General features: G+C 41.3%; 1 long non-coding RNA gene across 1 annotated transcript in view; it reads left to right on the top strand.

Annotated features, from left to right (window-relative positions):
* The window catches only part of LOC144616970 (uncharacterized), a 45,859-nt gene that overhangs the window by 12,205 nt on the left and 14,673 nt on the right, over nt 1–18,981 (top strand). The window contains exons 3-4 of the long non-coding RNA XR_013556948.2: nt 8,808–8,923; nt 11,820–11,914. This is a non-coding gene — a long non-coding RNA (uncharacterized LOC144616970). The remainder of the gene's footprint in view (nt 1–8,807; nt 8,924–11,819; nt 11,915–18,981) is intronic.

Raw genomic sequence — 18,981 nt, 5'->3', positions numbered from 1 at the left:
AATTTCTTCCAAATTCCTATCAGCGTTGATCTTTTGACTTCTCATGAATCACAGATGTTCTTAATGGCATCTAGAATGGTGAATCCTTTCCAGAAGGTTTTCAATTTTCTTTGCTCAGTAAAGAATGCCCAGAGGAATCACTATCTATGGCAGCTATAGCCTTATGAAATGCATTTTTTTTAAATTTTAGAGACAGAGAGAGAGAGAAAGAGAGAGAGAGAGAGAGAGAGAGAGAGAGAGAGAGAATCTTAAGCAGGCTCCACACCCAGTGATGCAGGGCTTGATCCCATGACCCTTGGGATCATGACCTGAGCTGAAATCAAGAGTCAGATGCTCAACCAGCTGAGCCACCCAAATGGCCCCATGAAATGCATTTCTTGAATAATAAGACTTGAAAGTCAAAATTACACTTCGATCCACGGGTTACAGAACGAATGTTGTGTTAGCAGGCATGAAAACAACATTAATTTCATCGTACGTGTCCCTCAGAGCTCCTGGGTGACCTGGTGCATTGTCAATGAGCAATCATATTTTGAGAGGAATGTTTTTTTTCGGAGCAGCAGATCTCAATGGTGAGCTTAAAACATTCGTCAGCCATATTGTACACAGATGTGCTGTCATCCAGGCTTTGGAGTTCTATTTGTAGAGCACAGGCAGAGTAGGTTGAGCATAATTGTTAAGGGCCCTGGGATTTTGAGAATAAGTGAACTTTGGCTTCACCTTCAAGTCACCAGCTACATTAGCCCCTGACAAGAGAGTCAGCCTGTCCTTTGAAGCTTTGAAGCTTTGAAGCCAGGCATTGACTTCTCCTCTCCAGCTATGAAAGTCCAGGATAGGGCTGTTTTCCTTACATTGAAAATCTGTCGTTTAGCATGGCCACCATCATTAATTATCTTAGCTAGTACTTCTGGATAACCTACTACAGCTTCTACATCAGCACTTGCTGCTTTTGTCTTATTGATATGGCTTCTTTTCTTAAACCTCATGAATCAACCTCTGCTAGCTTCTAACTTCTGTTCTGTGGCTTCCTTACCTCTCTCAGCCTCCAGAGAATTGAAGGGAGTTAGGACCCTGGTCTGGATTAGGCTTTGGCTGAAAGTTGTGGCTGGTTTGATCTTCTCTCCAGACCACTGAAACTTTCTCCACATCAGTAATAAAGCTGCTTCACCTTCTTACCATTTGTGTGTTCACTAAAATAGCACTTTTAATGTCCTTCAAGAAATTTTCCTTTGCATTCACGACTTGGCAGTTTGGCTCAAGAAACCTAGCTTTTGGCCTATCTCAGCATTTGACATCTTCCTCACTAAGCTTAATCATTTCTAACTTTCGATTTAGGGGTGCCTGGGTAGTTCAGTTGGTTCAGCGTCCAACTTTGGCTAGGTCATGATCTCACGGCTTGTGAGTTGGAGCCCCGATTCGGGCTCTGTGCTGACAACTCAGAGCCTGGAGCCTGCTTCGGATTCTGTGTCTCCCTTTCTCTCTGCCCCTCCCACCACTCATGCTCTGTCTGTTTGTCTCTCTCAAAATAAATAAATAAATAAATAAACATTAAAAAATTAATTTTTGATTTAAAGTGAGAGAAATGTGACTCTTCCTTTCACTTGAACACTTAGAGGCCATTGTGGGGTTATTAACTGGCCTAATTTCAATATTTTGTGTCTCAGGGAATGGGGAGGCCTAGGGAGAGGGAGGGAGAGAAGGAGAGAGAGAGAGAGAGAGAGATGGGGGAATGCCTGGTTGGTGAAACAACACACATGTTCATCAGTTAAGTTCATCATCTTATATGGGCGTGGTTTGTGGCACTCCCCAATTACCGTGGTGACATCGAACATCACCCATCACAGATCACCGTAACAAATATAATAACAAAAAAGTTCGAAATATTGTGAGAATTGCCAAAATGTGACAGACGCAAAGGGAGCAGGTGCTGTTGGAAAAATGGCACCAATAGACTTGCTTGACGCAAGGTTGCCACGAGCCTTCAGTTCGTAAAAAATGCAGTAGCCTTGGGGCGCCTGGGTGGCGCAGTCGGTTAAGCGTCCGACTTCAGCCAGGTCCCGATCTCGCGGTCCGTGAGTTCGAGCCCCGCGTCAGGCTCTGGGCTGATGGCTCGGAGCCTGGAGCCTGTTTCCGATTCTGTGTCTCCCTCTCTCTCTCTGCCCCTCCCCCGTTCATGCTCTGTCTCTCTCTGTCCCAAAAATAAAAAAAACAAAACAAAACAAAACAAAAAAAACGTTGAAAAAAATGCAGTAGCCTTGAAGTGCAACGGAAGGAGGTGTGTCTGTACTAGAACAGGAAGTGACTGGGAGAGATGTTAAGCCTTGCTTTCCCACAAGAATCCCTGGAGTTTTGGGGACAGACACTAGATTTCCCCCTGAATATAGGATAGGACAGTGAGCCTATTTTTTTTTTTTTTTTTTTTTTTTAGGTACAATCGTATATCACATTATATTAGTTTCAGACTTACAACATAATGATTCAATGTTTATATACATTGCGAAACAGTCACCACGATGAGTGTAGTTACCATTCATCACCACACCTATGTATGGAATTTTTTTTCCTTGTGATGGGAACTTAAAAACATTTTTTTAAAATTCCAGTATAATTAACATACAGTGTTCTATTGGTTCAGGTGTACAATATAGTGTTTTTAACAATTCTATACATTATTCAGTGCTCATCATGATGCATGTACTGTTGACCCCCTTCACCTCTTTTTTTTTTTTTTTTTAACGTACATTTATTTTTGAGACAGAGAGAGACAGAGCACGAACGGGGGAGGGGCAGAGAGAGAGGGAGACACAGAATCTGAAACAGGCTCCAGGCTCTGAGCCGTCAGCACAGAGCCTGATGTGGGGCTCAAACTCACGGACCGCAAGATCGTGACCTGAGCCGAAGTCGGCCCCTTAACCGACTGAACCACCCAGGCGCCCCAGCCCCTTTGCCTCTTTTATCCGTTCCCCCCTTCACCTCCCACCACCTCCCCTCTGGCAACCACCAGTTTGTTCTCTATAAGAACTTTTTTTTTAATGTTTATTTTTCAGTTTTGGAGAGAGAGAGAGCACGCGTGTGTGCATGCACGTGAGCGAGGGAGGGGCAGAGAGAGAGGGGGACAGAGGATCCGAAGTAGGCTTTGTGCTGCCAGCAGAGAACTCCATGTGGGGCTTGAACTCTTGAACTTTGAGATCATGACCTGAGCTGAAGTCGGATGCTTAACCAACTGACTGAATCACCCAGGTGCCCCATCTATGGGAACTTTTAAGATTTACTCTCTTAGCAGCATTTCAAATGTAGCTATTGTCAAATTACCCTCTAGATAGGTTGTGCCAGTTTTCACTTCCAAAGGCTAATTCTAAATTATTTTTTAACATTTATTTATTTTTGAGAGGGGTGGGGGTGGGGGCAGAGAGAGAAGGGAGACTCAGAATCCAAATCAGGCTCCAGGCTCTGAGCTGTCAGCACAGAGCCCGATGTGGGGCTTGAAACCACGAACTGGGAGATCATGACCTGAGCCGAAGTCCGATGCTCAACCACTGAGCCACCCAGGTTCCCTTCATAGGCTAATTCTAATCATGAACTGCCTGTTGACCCTAGATGACCAAAGGACTTGTGGACAGGCAGGCAACTGAATTTTGGGTTACATCCAAATGACCTGTTTGGCATAGCTTTAGAAACTTTCACTCCTGTGGCTACCCTTGTGGGTCATACCAGGTGGGCTTTGGTTACCTTGTCATGCTCTTCATTAGTTTCTTTTGTTGGTTTCATATCCTCTGTCCACCCTTTAATCTTCTTTCTTGCTTGCTTTGTATATTTGTCTGAGTGATTTGATTCTTTCTATGGCTTTGAGCTTTACAAGTTGATGCCTTCCAGATCTATACTTTCAGAGTTAAACCCATGTATTCTTTGTTGCCATTTGTTTTTGTTTTTAAAGTTTATTTATTTTTGAGAGAGACAGAGACAGCACCAGTGGAGGAAAGGCAGAAAGAAAGGGCGAGAAAGAGAATCCCAAGCAGGCTCTGCACTGTCAGCGCAGAGCCCTACGCGGGGCTCAAACTCATGAAGCCATGAGATCGTGACCCAAGAGTTGGTCACTTAACGAACTGAGCCAGCCTCTTTGTTGCCTCAGAATAAATAAATAACTTAAAAAAAAAAAAGGTAGCAACTTGGCCACTGCCATAGCTCTGTGACAGTCCTCCCAGGTTCCAGTTTCTTCTTTTATAATCTAACCTCCAGCTCACTGTGAGAATTCTCTTTTTAAAGCTGTGTTTCTCTCTCTCTCTCTTTTTTTTTTTTTTTTTTTTTTTGAGAGAGACAGAGACAGCGCAAGCAGGGTAGGGGCAGAGAGATAGGGAGACAGAGAATCCCAAGCTGTCACTGAGCTGTCAGCACAGAGCCCCATGCAGGGCTCAAACTAACGAAGGGAGCGATCATGACCTGAGCCAAAACCAAGAGTCCTACGCTTGACCGGCTGAGCCACCCAGACGCCGGAGAATTATCTTTTTAAATCCAAGTCCAATCCTCAGCTTGAATGTCTTACCTTTGTGACTTCCAGAATAAATCTGAGTGATTTAGCACAAGGTCATTAGCCATCTGGAATCCTGTCTGCCTGCGAGCTTCATGGTTTTCCATTCCTTCCTCCCACGCACTCCCAGCTGCCCTTATCCTTGAGTGCGGCGGCCACACTGAACTGGACTCTTTAACACCTCCTTTTCCTTCCCGGCTTACTTATTGAATAGGGATCTGGTTAAAAGGTAACCTCTTTTACAAATGCTTTTCCACCCTTTCTCATAAAGAATGGCTGTGACAGAGATAATCACTGTCTGCACTGCTATGAAAGTGAGGGCATACCAGCATTATTGTACTCACTACACCGCGTTACGGACATCTGACTACCTTGCTTGACGGGCACTCCCAAGGGGGGCGGGGTCCAAGCATCCTGGTCATTTTCATAGTCCTGACTATTCACAATGGCTGGCCCATGGTAGGCACTAAACACACATTTGTTGACTCAGTGAATGAGAATGAGGGTCTAGGGTAGCATATATGAGCTGGGGAAAATCCTTCATTCTCATCTGGGATCAGTATTCTTTTTTTTTTTTTTTTTTTAATTTTTTTTTCAACGTTTTTTATTTATTTTTGGGACAGAGAGAGACAGAGCATGAACGGGGGAGGGGCAGAGAGAGAGGGACACACAGAATCGGAAACAGGCTCCAGGCTCCAAGCCATCAGCCCGGAGCCTGACGCGGGGCTCGAACTCACGGACCGCGAGATCGTGACCTGGCTGAGGTCGGACGCTTAACCAACTGCGCCACCCAGGCGCCCCTGGGATCAGTATTCTTTATTTGTAAAACTGTCCCTTCCTTTCTCAAAATTAAAAAAAAATTTTTTTTTAGTGTTTACTTATTTTTGAGAGAGGGAGACAGAGTATGAGCAGGGGAGGAGCAGAGAGAGGGAGACACAGAATCCAAAGCAGGCTCCAGGCCCCGAGCTGTCAGCCCAGAGCCCAACACGGAGCTGGAACCGACAGACTGTGAGGTCATGACCTGAGCTGAAGTTGGACGCTCAACCAACTGAGCCCCCCAGGTGCCCCTTTCCTTTCTTAAAGGTTTATAGTCCTGAGATGATAGATATGTCTTAACTCTTGAAATTGAGGATTAGGAAGTATTACTTTTGCTCTGTAAGTGACTATAATCCTACTTCATTAATATGAGATCTGCCCAGCAGCCTGATTTCTTTTCTGCACGGCCTGGCCATTTCGGGTTTGCAATGTTGCTCAGCAACATTCTAGATTCACCACATCATAATCAAAGAGCTCAGTACAAGTGCATTATTTATTTATTCAGAACTCCTTCAATGTATGTCAATGTTTGTCTCATATTTTCCTGGTATTTTCGCCCTTGAATATTTTTCCCGCTTTATTAAAATATGATTGGCAAACAAAAATTATATGTATTCAGGTTGTATAAACATAATTTGGGGGGAAATTTTTTATTGTGGTAAAATATGCATAACATAAAATTGACCATTTCAACCATTTTTAAGTGTTCCTCCTTAAATTTTATTGGCAAATAATTCAAGGATATCATTCCAATCCCCCCAATGTTCAATAATATATTGAATATCTATCTATATCAATATATAGATTTCTCCTATACCAGTGGAAATCTGCATATCATCTGAGAGGTTCAACACTTAGAATGAGCGAGTACAGGGCTGCCTGGCTGGCTCAGTCATAAGAGCATGTGTCTCTTTTCTTTTTTTAATTTTTTATAAGTTTATTTATATATATATTTTTGAGAGAGAGAGTACAAATGGAGGAGGGCCAGAGAAAGAGAGAGAAGGGGAGAGAGAGAGAGAGAGAGAGAGAGAGAGAGAGAGAGAATCCCAAGCAGGGAGCCCTATGTGGGGCTCAAACTCACAAACTGTGAGATCACGGCCTGAGCCGAAACCAACAGTCGGGTGCTTAACCAACTGAGCCACTCAGGCACCCCAAAGAGCATGTGACTCTTGATCTCAGGGTTGTGAGTTCGAGTCCCAGATTGGGTGTAGAGATTACTTAAATAAATAGGACTTAAAAAAAATAATGAGCAGGCATATCATTTTTCAGACCATTTTGTTTATAAGAATTCAATGACAATGCATAGCCAGCTCGTTATAAAGGCTTGAGCACCTTAGAACAAGGTCACTACTCAAAGCCGAACTGAATATTTTGGTGAGGAATGAAAGATTAATTTTAACATGAGCGAGAATACTTTGAACCTTAATTGGATTTTAGAAATAGTCTTTCAGCTTCTTTCTCTCCACTTCACTCCGAGTTTCTATATATACATATAGACTGGTAGGAAAAGTGAATGCACTAATTAAGTCATGATGTTTTGAATTTCTGTTTTCTCTCTTACTTGGTATAATCCAAATTTCAGGAAAAAAATTATTTTCTTAATTGGTTTTATTTATCACAAGAAGTCACATTCTTTAGAGTGAAAACAGCTTTCATAGGTAACAGCCAATGATCAAATCTGAGAATGCATTCCAATGTAAAAATATTCTTGCTCTCTTTCTAAAGTGATGCCATGCTGTTCAGGTTTAAGCAAGGAAGGTTTCTTTCCATTTCAGAGCTGGGGGGTGTTAGAGTAGACCAGTTCAGCTGTTTTTGTACAAAATGATTTTCAAAAATCCTGGTGACCTTTTCCTGCCCTCAAATAACTTTAAGAACGGTTGGACATAAAAACTTCAAACTCTACATATTCATAGCTCTCTGAGGAATATAATCGTTGTTAGTTTGAGAAAAAGCTTACTATTTTTTTCAGCTGGAAAGCTCTAACATTACATGTTTGCACATGCTTGGTACGTAACTCCTAGTCTGCCGACGAAAAGTGATGGGAGACTTTTATAGCATATGTGTAGATGCAGATTTTTTTACTTTATTTACCATGTCATAGAACTTATAAAGGCATATGGAATTTATGCTGTAACCCTTCTATCAAAGTTAAAACTTTACATCTGTTCAGCCATATAAAAACAGAGATCCTGCTACGACATAGCAGAAGTCATGTAGAAAACCTTAGGGTGGCTAGTCTGAAGAACTCTCAGCTCTGTTCATGTCCTCATCAAAGGAAGCCCAAGTCTTCTGGCACTCTATAGGAAAGGGTTGGTTTTTGTTTTGTTTTTTTGAGGATCCGTAAAAGACTGTCACACACACACACGTTCTGGTTAGAGCCCTAAGCAAAGATTGTTGATTGCTGGTGAGGTCAGGCTTCTGACACCTGGGGTTTAAAAATCACTTACATCAGAGTTCTTTTTTAGAACACTGAAGGTAGTTAATTCCTCAGTGCCTCATGCAGGACCCCCTGAATGTTTGGCTATCATCCAAATGCAAGCCCTTTGTATCATCCTCTCCTCTGGTTTAAATTCCACATTGTTCTACATTTCCTTTTCCCCATTTGTCTTCTAACTGCTGTACTCTGATCTCTGGAAGCTCTTCCATCAAAAGCAAACCCCCTGTACTCTAAGCGTCTTTCCAGAAGTCTTCCTCTCCCTACTCGAAGAGATCTACTCACTCATACTACATCCCTGACTGTTGCCAGCAGGGTTACTTTCCTTGTAGTCTCCATTCCTGTGAAGAACTTCTCTTTCTTCTTTTAAGTAAACTCTACCCACAACGTGGGGCTCGAACTCACCACCACAAGATCGAGAGTCGTATGCCCCACCTACTGAGCCAACCGGGTATCCCTAGAAGGCTTCTTAAAAGAAAATGAAAATAAAAACTCTCCCTGACCCCCAACCAGGAGATAAACATTGTTATGTTTTTTAGTATATCTTTCAAAACACAGGTAGTGAATTATACTGTATGTATTCCCCTCCCCCCCATGACATATACTATACATTTCTTTAAAAATCTACTGTAAGCAAGCCTGGGTGGCTCGGTCGACTGGTTGAGCATCCGCCTCTCGATCTCAGCTTGGGTCATGATCCCAGGGTCATGGGATCGAGCCCCACGTTGGGCTCCCTGTGAGTGTGGGGCTTGCTTGAGATTCTCTCTCTCTCTCTCTCTCTCTCTCTCTCTCTCTCTCTCTCTCTCCCTCTTGCCCCTTTCCCCCATTCACACACACTCTGTCTCTAAAATAAAAAATAAATAAATAAAATAAAATTTTTTACTGTCAATTATGTCAAAAATATAGAGAAAAATAGAAATATGAGGAACTCTTGCACACCCACTAACTGGTTTATGAATTTGAATAGGCCATCTATTGGATATCTTCCGGTTATCACTCCAGGTTCATCCTTTACCCTTCTGTACCCTGCAGAGTGCCCCAAGAGGCTGGCTATTATGGACTGATCTACTGCCTCGCTCTTTAGCTTCCACTTGGTCCATGGGAGCACCTATGGGAGGAGCCAACAGGAGGAGACGGAAGGGTAGGAGGTGAGTGAGGTCAGGGTATTTATTCCTTCCACTCTCCAGCTCCATTCCTGCTGGGTTGCTGCTTGTTGACTAAGTCTGTTCACTGAAAGCCCTGGTTCCTATATGAGAGCTGTCTCTCTCTGGGCTCTGAGCAGCTCTTCATGCCTAGAGTTGAAACAGCTCTCTGGTGTGATTAGCCCCAGGATACTGTACTATCTATCTCTTGTTGGTTTCCTCAGATGCTGTCTATGGCTGTCATGGGTTCCGTTCAATTATATCCCCTCCCTCTCCCCACCATTTATAGAATCTTTACAGAGGGAATCAAATTAAAGTGAGGTCAACAGGGTGGGACATAATTCAATATGATTGTTGTTCTTCTTGAAAAGAGAAATTTGGACAAAGACATGGAGGGAAGGGAATGTGAAGGCACAGCGAGAAGAGTGGCATGGTCAATCCAAGGAGAGAGGTCCTTCCCTCACAGCCTTCAGAAGAAATCAACCCTGCCAAAACCTTGATTTTGGACTTCAGCCCCCAGAACTGTGAGACAATAAAATTCCAGTTGCTTAAGCCACCTAGTCTGTGGTATTTTGTAATGGCAGCCTTTTATAAATACTCTTTTCATTTAATAATATTTGAGTATCTAGTTTGTGTTATCTGTTTCCTGTAGGAACAGATTGATCTAGGTCTATAATCTATAAGCCTGTCTATGCCTTATTTACTTTATTTTTTATTTATTTATTTTTAAAAATTATTATTTTTTAACATTTACTTATTTTTGAGAGACAGAGAGAGACAGAGCGCCAGCAGGAGAGGGTCAGAGAGAGAGAGGGAGACATAGAATCCAAAGCAGGTTCCAGGCTCTGAGCTGTCAGCACAGAGCCCGACGCGGGGCTTGAACATACGAGCCATGAGATCATGACCTGAGCCAAAGTCGGCCTCTTAACTGACTGAGCCACCCAGGCTCCCCTGCCTTATTTACTTTAGACTGTGTTTTTTTCTGTTAAGAAATTGAACGCTATAGATTCGTGAAGTGCTTTCATGTCAATACACATGTTTGCACAACACTCTGAACATACTGAGGAAGTGTGACCTAGAGTACTCCCCTAATATCAGCTCATATCTAGACTTTTCCACACACAAGGAGATAGGACTCCTCTGGAGCTGTTTGTCCCTCCAAGATGCTGTTACTCATTGGTCACTTTGACCAAAATCATCCTTGGAATCACTCAGTAACGGTGCTATTTCTGTGCATATAAATGTTTTAATCACCCTCCAAAGTAGACCCGTAAGCAATTGTTGGCTTCTGACAACCCGCACATCTGTTTTGTGGAAATCTCTTTTATTGTAAAGAGGCAATACACTTGTCTGAATATTTCACTTCAAGCCTTTTTATTTCGAAATTGTTATTTCTTTGTTTCCAGTAATTCATCAGCTCTATTTTTTTTTTTTTTAAAGAACACCACTAAAGAACAGAAAACTTTTAGCGCTCTGATTTTTAAAAGGGGAACAAGGGGTGCCTGGCTGGCTCAGTGGTAGAGCATGTGGTTCTTGATCTTGGGGTTGTGAGTTCCAGCCCTGCGTTGGGGGTAGAGTTCACTTTAAAAAAAGACTTTAAAAAAATAAAAAGGGAACAAAAATGCCAAGAGCTTTTCACTGGAAATACCCTACTTAAAAAAAAAAAAATACAAACAAACAAGCAAACAAAACCACAAAACCTCTCTCTGCCAAATTAAGTTTTAATGATGTCAAAGGTGGTGAAGTCAAGCTTTATGTTTTCTTTCCTGTCTTGGATAGGATTATCTTGGATAATTAGCAAAGCAGGTCTTTCAAACAGAATTAGCCAAAGAAGAATGAACAGTTTAGGAAAAAAGAAATGTAGCAGTCTTGGGGAAAATATAACTAGAAATTGAAAATTCAATCTGTGTTACATTTTGTGCTACTGAATGTGAGTTGACTGTATGGGAGAGTGGCCTGGTAAATCCCTCCAACCACTGCCCATCTTAAAACATGGCAATGCTTGTCACTTAGGTTAGTATTTCACTGTGGCTTTCAAGATAATATGCTGTCCATTTTTTAATAACATTTAAAATGTTCATCTCCTTTTGACTGGGCACTTATAGCAAAATTATTAGTGCTTATGGCTTACTGCAGACAGTATTTATGCTGCTTTCCAGAAGCCACTTTTATCTGTTGGGAAAAAAAAAATCCCACTGTAGGATTTCCAACCTTTTAGGCTAACGTCTGACTCTATTAGCTCCTAAAGAGAAGAACCATAAATAATCTTCCCATTTTATATTCTATGCTTTTAGCCAAAGCATTAATCACAGAGGTTTTTTTTCTTTGCCTCATGAGAAAAGCCAGCCTTATGGTTTGAAATTTTGGTTTACAAAATATGGTTTTTAGGGTAGGCAGGCATGGGGGTAGGATGTAGAAAGAAGAAGGGGTCTTTGCTGGGCTTTATGAGTAGAAAACTTTGGGAACAAATGAGTTCTTTTCTTTCCAGGGCCAGATAATATCTCAGGGGTCTCCCACTTTTGTGGGGAGGGGAATCTTATTAACTCTTTCAGGTCAGAAGGGTGCCATTTATTCATCACAGTGACAATGCACTTGAACCATCCTGAGCAGTTGATGTGGCTCCCAAAGGGCTTAGTGTTTAAACCTACTGGGGCGGTAACCTTAGAACAAGATTAAGGCTGATTAACTACGCTTCTTTTTTCCTGGGCTTTCTCTGAAATTCGCATGCATACAATTTAATTATTATTGTCATGATCTTTCTTGTCATTGAAATGATAGGTATTCTTAGATGTACTTCATTCAGTAAATAGGCATTTTCCTTTTCTTACAAGATGATCATAGGAAAGCAGTTTTTAACACAATTCTCTCTCTTTCTCTCTTTTTCCCCCCTTTTTTTCAAAAGGCACCCCATCATCAGTAGGAGTTAGCGTGGCAAGGCTTGATGGTTCAACCATGAATTCCTTACGTCATTTGCTTCTTGAACTAGGTTTCTGCGAGGTCAGTAACTCATTTCTGAGCCTTGAGAATTGCTTGTTTGATTTGATTTTACTTGCTGACAAAATTTGCCTTTTAATTTTGTTAATGCCTTTATACTATCTCTGACTTCAGTTAGCTCTGACTTTCAAGGAACAATTTCAGTTGATTTGGATTAACAGCGGTAATAATTTACTAAGTGGCAGTGTTATTCATCCTTAAATATATATCTGGTCTTGAAGTCTCCAATTTCTGTAATAGCTATAAATGGGAATAAAATGACCAAACTACCACATACAAATTTTTCCTACACTCCTCAAAATCGCTTTAAAGAAACAAATACACCAGATTTTCTTTTCATTTTTCATCTCAAAGAACTTTCTCACACTGTTGTTGTAACTTCGGTATCTCTGTTACCTCATTCTGTTCTCCATTAAGCTGTTATTCTCCAATCATTTAAATATTACTGTTTCCAAGAGACTCAACTTAATTGGTAAGTAAGCTTCCCATTAAGGAATCGTGTATTTTTTCTTTTCTGAGACACCCAAGTTTCCTCCTCCCATTGGCTGTTTGGGTGCTAAGAACAAAATGTTCTCCATTCTTAGAAATATTTTCTTTCTTTTTTTAAGTGTATTTATTTTGAGAGAGAAAGAGAGAGAGAGAGAGAGAGCTTGTGAGCGGGGAAAGGGGCCCAGAGAGAGGAGATATAGAATCCACGCTGACAGTGCAGAGCCTGATGCGGGGCTCAGTATCACAAACCGTGAGATCGAGACCTGAGCCGGAATCAAGAGTTGGCCGCTTGACCGAATGAGCTTCTTTTTTCTTGACGCTTACTTCCTTTTGTTATGTTTTAAAACTTCATTACAGGTATCTTTGTTATTCAAATAATGTATTCTTTAACATGCTTTAGTTTGTACTTTATTATGTATGTGTGTATTCGTTCATGTTGTATTGAGGTGTAGGAGACACGCGATGTTACATTAGTTTCAGGTGTACAAGTGATTTGATAACTCAAATGTTATGCTATGCTCCCCCCAAGTGTAGCTACCGTCTGTCACCATGCAACGTTGTTAACAATAGCATTGACTATAGTCCCTATGCTATGCCTTTCATCCCCATGACTGACTCATTCCATACCTGGAAGCCTGTACCTCCCACTTCCCTTCACCTGTTTCCTCCATCCCCCACACTCTCCCCTCTGGCAACCACTAGTTCTCTGTATTTATGGGTCTGTTTCAGCTTTTTTTGTTTTTTCGTTCATTTGTTTTGTTTTTTAGATTCCACATACGAGTGAAATCACATGGTATTGGTCTTTCTCTGTCTGACTTATTTCACTTGGTATAATACTCTCTAGGCCCATCCATGTTGTTGTAAATGGCAAGATCTCATATCTTTTTGTATGATTTTTAAAAAATGATTTATTAGGAGCCTGATACGAGGCTCGAACCCATGAACTGTGAGATCATGACCTGAGCTAAAACCAAGATTCAGACGCTAATTGAGCCACCCAGGCCCCCAAATGTGAGATTTTAAAAACTGTATTTGGTACTCTGAGAAGTAAATCACTTCTCCAATGCCAAGTTCCCTGGCATCTTGGCACAACAGGGAAGGGGATGGGAAATCCTAACAGGTTAATATTACCTGTCAGATTAGTGGAATGCAGAGTCATAATGAAAATTAAGTTAAGGTGTAGAAAGTAAAGAAAGTTATGTTTCTTTTTTAAAACTTATTTATTAATTTTTTTAATGTTTTTATTTTTGAGAGAGAAAGAGAGGCACCAATACACTCAATGAATGGTACTTATTACTATTTGGATAAATACTTCATAAAAGGTGAGTGTCAATATTGAGCAAGGCTAAAAATGTCATGTACTTGGGGGCACCTGGGTGGCTCAACCAGTTGAGCGGCCATCTTTGGTTCAGGCGGTGACCCCGATTCAGATCCTCTGTCCCCCTCTCCTTTCTGCACCTCCCCCTCTTGCCCTCTATCTCTCTCAAAAATAAACATTAAAAAAAAAAAAAAAAGGTCGTGTCCTCCAAGAAACCATCTTTGAACCTCAGTCTAAATCACATTCCCTCAAGCTGTGTGTTTTCCCTTTATAGCCTTTGCTGCCATTGGTAACTATGCATTGATTATTTCTGTTATTGTTCAACAGAGTAGTTGTGAACTTGGTGCTGAGCTGGGGAGATCACGTGTGGACTGAGAAGAGCTCCATGTCTCTAACCAAGGCAGTTCCCACTAGGGTGTGTCAGTTGTTCTTTTGAGGGAGTGAGGGGCTCAGTGCTCCTGGATTTTCCAGTTTTTCACATAACCCAGAACCTTGGCTTTTTATAGGAAATGACTTGGTCTGAAAAGGTGGGGAAAGAATTCAATCAAAAAAAGACATGGCGGGGCACCTGGCTGGCTCAGTCAGAAGAGCATGCAAACTCCTGATTTTGAGATTGTGAATTTGAGCCCCACTTTGGGTGTGGAGATTACATAAAATAAATAAATAAACATTAAAAAAAAAAAGACGAAGATATTGTATGGCTAACCAAACTCATCTGTGTGGTCACAAGAGATCTGAGAGCTGCCAGTTCACAATCTCTGGTTTCTTTTTTCTTTTTCTTTTTCTTTTTTTTAAGACAGAGAGAGAGTGAGCATGAGTGGTAGAGGGAGAGAGAGAGACTCTCAAGCAGGCTCCGTGCTGTCAGTACACAGCCCAACGTGGGCTCGAACCCGTGAACCGTGAGATCATGACCTGAACTGAAATTGAGTGGGAACACTAACTGACTGAGCTACCCAGGTGCCCCCAATCTCTGGTTTTTATTTGTCTCCATGATTAGACTGTATTGTTTGTATAGTGCCTGACAGAGTAGGGGTACATAGTAAGCACTAGATGTTGAAAGAAAGAGAAGGCAGGAAGTAAGAAAGAATAAAAGACTGCAGTTGATTTCTTTTTTTTCTCTATAATAAATTACATTTGAAAAATTGCCAACCTCGAGGACATTAGACAATCTGAGCAAGTTGATAGATTTCATATTTAAGAGTTCCATGTTAATATAAACTAAGAAAGAAAAAGCACTCACTCCTTCTCTGTATAATTTTCAGGAAAAAGTAAAAATATGAGGTTTGTGGGGCACCTGGGTGGCTCACTCGGTTGAGCGTCCGACTTCGGCTCGGGTCATGATCTCACAGTTTGTGGGTTCGAGCCCCTCATCAGGCTCTGTGCCGACCGCTTGCTCAAAGCTGGAGCCTGCTTCAGATTCTATGTCTCCTTCTCTCTCTGCCCCTCCCCCGCTCACGCTTTGTCTCACTCTGTTTCTCAAAAATAAATAAATGTAAAAAAATTAAAAAAAAATGAGGTTTGTTGTGTTTATAACCAAATGGTAACAAAATGAAAAAAATGTTTTGACTACCGCAGAAGCAACATTTGCCATGTGTAAGTATTTTATTGAAAAGACTGTTGGTCGCATATTGTCAAACCAAGTTTTGTTTGCTGGGAAATAGAATTTAATCTCTGACCTCAAGTTTTATTGTGTAATGAGCTCACCAAATACACTGAACTGCAGATTTCCATGGTAGTATGATTTGTGTACTGACATGAACTCTGGAAGTCATTGCAGCTGTCAGTTGGCGAAAAATAGGAAAAGAGAGGCTTTGGGGAGCTTAGATTTCTAGAGCCAATGGAAGAGGGAAAACCTTAAATGCCAGATTATTTAGAAACTGTCTAAATTGAAGTGGCTGTCTTTGACATATTTGTAAATTTAAGGATTCTTAGAGATTTGCCTTTGGGGACACAGAATATGCCTCAGAAACTAGAGTGGTCTACCGATCAGATCCCTGAATTGCAAAATTGAAGATCAACAAATGTTCCTAACAGATAGTTATATATTCTGTACTACATCAGACACTATGGCCCCAGAAAGTAAGTATTAGAAGTAATGGTGGGCGGGGGGGTTGGGGGGTCATCTGTGTACTTAGGGAGTTTCATTCTAGCTGGGGAAAAAAAAGACCAATAATTGGGAAAGGATAAAAGACTCTGTGATTCAAGGCTAAGCCATGTGTTAGACTATAGTGTAACAGGAAATCAGAGGGTAAAAATCACAGCAGGCTTCATAGATTAGGTAAGACTGCCACTACAACTTCCAGAAAGTATTATGGCTTAGAGAAGGAAAGAATACATATCCCTATCATGATCCTTTCTGCTTTTCTGAAAAAAATTTTTTAAATATTTATTTACTTTTGAGAGAGAGAGAGAGAGAGAGAGAGAGAGCATGAGTGAGCAGTGGAAGAACAGAGAGAGAAGGAGACACAGAATCTAAAGCAGGCTCCAGGCTCTGAGCTGTGAGCACAGAGCCCGCCCAGGGGCTCGAACTCATGAACCATGAGTTCATGACCTGAGTCGAAGTCAGACACTTAACCTGACTGAGCCACCCAGGCACCCCTCCTCTCTGTTTTTCAAAGTATGCTAATTCTGATCTTGGGTTTTGTTTTTTTGTTTTTTTTTCTTGAGAGACAGAGAGAGAGAGAGAGAGAGAGAGAGAGAGAACAGGTTGGGGAAGGGCAGAGAGAGGGTGAGAGAGAGAGAATCCCAAGTAGATTCCACACTGTTAGTGCAGAGCCCCAAGCCTGACTCAGGGCTCAAATTCAAACCTTGAGATCATGACCTGAGCCAAAGTCAAGAGCCAGAAGCTTAACCGACTGATCCACCCAGGCACCCTGATCTTGGGATTTTTGAAAAGTGACAGAAAAAAAAGTGAAAGTTGTTTCTTTGTCTACTATCAATTTACGTATTTAAAATGTTTTTCTGTAATTCCTGTATGTAACCAGTCAACAAGTCCTATCATTTCTTTGTTCAAATTGTGTTTCTTGTGGTAATACCCTCGCTGAGGACTTTAAAATTTCATGCAGAGATTTTGATTTGTCTAAGTTCACTTTGCGAGTGGCAAAGCCAAGAGTAGAACCAAAGTCCTGTGCTTTGTCTTTGACCCCATATGGTATGGCCCACCCTCTACAATCATAAAATCATCTCTATTATTGGTTAAAGAAACCATAGCACATTCTTCTGATGAAGTAGCATGCAGCCATCGTAAATTATGATTTATACTTACATTTATTGCTGTGGAAGTTGTTCACTGTGTATTAGCAAATGAAAAAAGCAATCAGCACATATGATCCATTTTTGTAAACATATATCTGTATGCATATGCTTGCATGGGAAAGATCCGGAAGTTTTATTCTAACACATTAACAGTAGTTGTTCTGAGTAGTGGGATTTTAGATAATTTAGATGTTTTCTTTGTAATTTGTCATCTTTTGACATTGATCATGTGTTATTTGTGTAATTAATAAATCCCATGTTAACATCCCCTCTTTCAAAAATCATGGAGGGCTCCTCTTGCTTACACAAGCAGTAATAAAGATTTGGGGCGCCTGGGTGGCTCAGTCGGCTAAGCGTCCGACTTCGGCTCAGTTCATGATCTCCCAGTTCGTGAGTTCGAGCCCCGCGTCCGGCTCTGGGCTGATGGCTCGGAGCCTGGAGCCTGCTTCAAATGCTATGTCTCCCTCTCTCTCTCTGCTCCTCCCCTGCTCATGCTCGGTCTCTCCTTCAAAAATAAATAAAAATATTAAAAAAAAAAAAAGATTAAAAACCCTGGTTGCATACGTTCATCATCTGGGTTATTAAAAATAAACATACTGGTGCTCAGGTCCCACGTTAGACCAATGAAATTAAAATCTCTGAGGGGTAAGTCCCTGGCTTTGGTTTTTCCAAAAGCTTTTTAGATGGTTCTAATGTGCATCCAGCCTTACCTGGGAATATATGACAACTACAAAATCTTGGGTCCCACCCCAGATCTGCTAAGATGGAGACCCTGGAACTGGGGTGTCACAAGCTGTTATACCAAGTTTCCTGCCAAAATTCCAGAACCACTACCATTGAGTAAAAGCTCAGCTTGACACTAGCCTCAATGTCCCCAAACTTACTCTGTACCATTTCCAACCTTCCACTTGCACTCCAACCAGACAAGTTGATTGTATGTCTCCTGAGGCTACGTGGCTGGGTCTACCTCTTCTCCCATGCTCTTGACTCTTCTGGCATACCTGCTTGCCGTCCTTGCAAGCCACCCACGTTTTAGCTCTTCCTCAAGGCCAAGTTCATGTCTTGCGACCTCCATGAAGCCTTTGTGCTTCTCAAGTCCTCTCACTACCAGATCTCCTTTTTCTCTCACATTTATTTATTTCTTCAGTAAGTATTTATTTCATGCTTGTTGTCTGCGGAGTGTTGAGCGAAATACCAAAGAACTACACCAGGGCCTTTTAGAGGGTTTTTAGTTGTTTATATATGAGATTAAAGGTGAAAAAGTGGATGTGGGAGGAGATGAAGTGCGAGGTGACGGGATGCAAAATTAGGAGGTGTGATAGGGTGGTTAGAAGAGCGTGGAGATAGTGGGGTTGAAAAGTATAATGTGGATCGTTTGCTCCGGTAGATGACCATAAGAAGATGGGAGAGGGCAAGTTCTCCCATGCACCATACCTTTTAAAGGAATACGTTTTCAGGGTGGCTTAGTTGGTTGAGCGTCTGACTGTTGATTTTGGCTCAGGTCATGATCTCAGGGTCATGGGACTGAGCCCCTTGTTGGGCTCTGTGCTGAGAGTAGAGCCTGCTTAAGGTTCTCTCTCTCTCTCTCTCTCTCTCCCTCCCTCTGCCCCTCTCCCTGGCTCACTGTCTCTTTATCTCTTCAAAAAATAAATGAGAGGAAGGAAGGAAGGAAGGAAGGAAGGAAGGAAGGAAAACTAAAAAATAAAGAATACTTTTCCTCTTTACAAAAGTATTTGTTTATTGCAGAAAATTTCAAAAATATAAAAAAATCGAAAAATATCACTGACATTCCTACTACTTGAGGATAAAAATTGTTACTTCTTTGTTGTGTATTTTTTTCTTTAAAAAATGACTAAATGCACATAGCCATAGATAAAATATATTTTACAATAAGATCATATTAAACATACTGTCTTGTTACTTGAATTTTTTTTGTTACTTGAATTTCTAAGTCAATACACTTTCATATGTCTTCCTGTCATTAAGTTTCTTTTTTTATTAAAATTTT

This window comes from Panthera onca, chromosome B4, assembly GCF_046562875.1.
Source record: "Panthera onca isolate mPanOnc1 chromosome B4, mPanOnc1 haplotype 2, whole genome shotgun sequence".
NCBI lineage: Eukaryota > Metazoa > Chordata > Mammalia > Carnivora > Felidae > Panthera > Panthera onca.
Note: the sequence above shows the minus strand (reverse complement) of the source record. Positions and strands in the feature narration are given on the sequence as shown.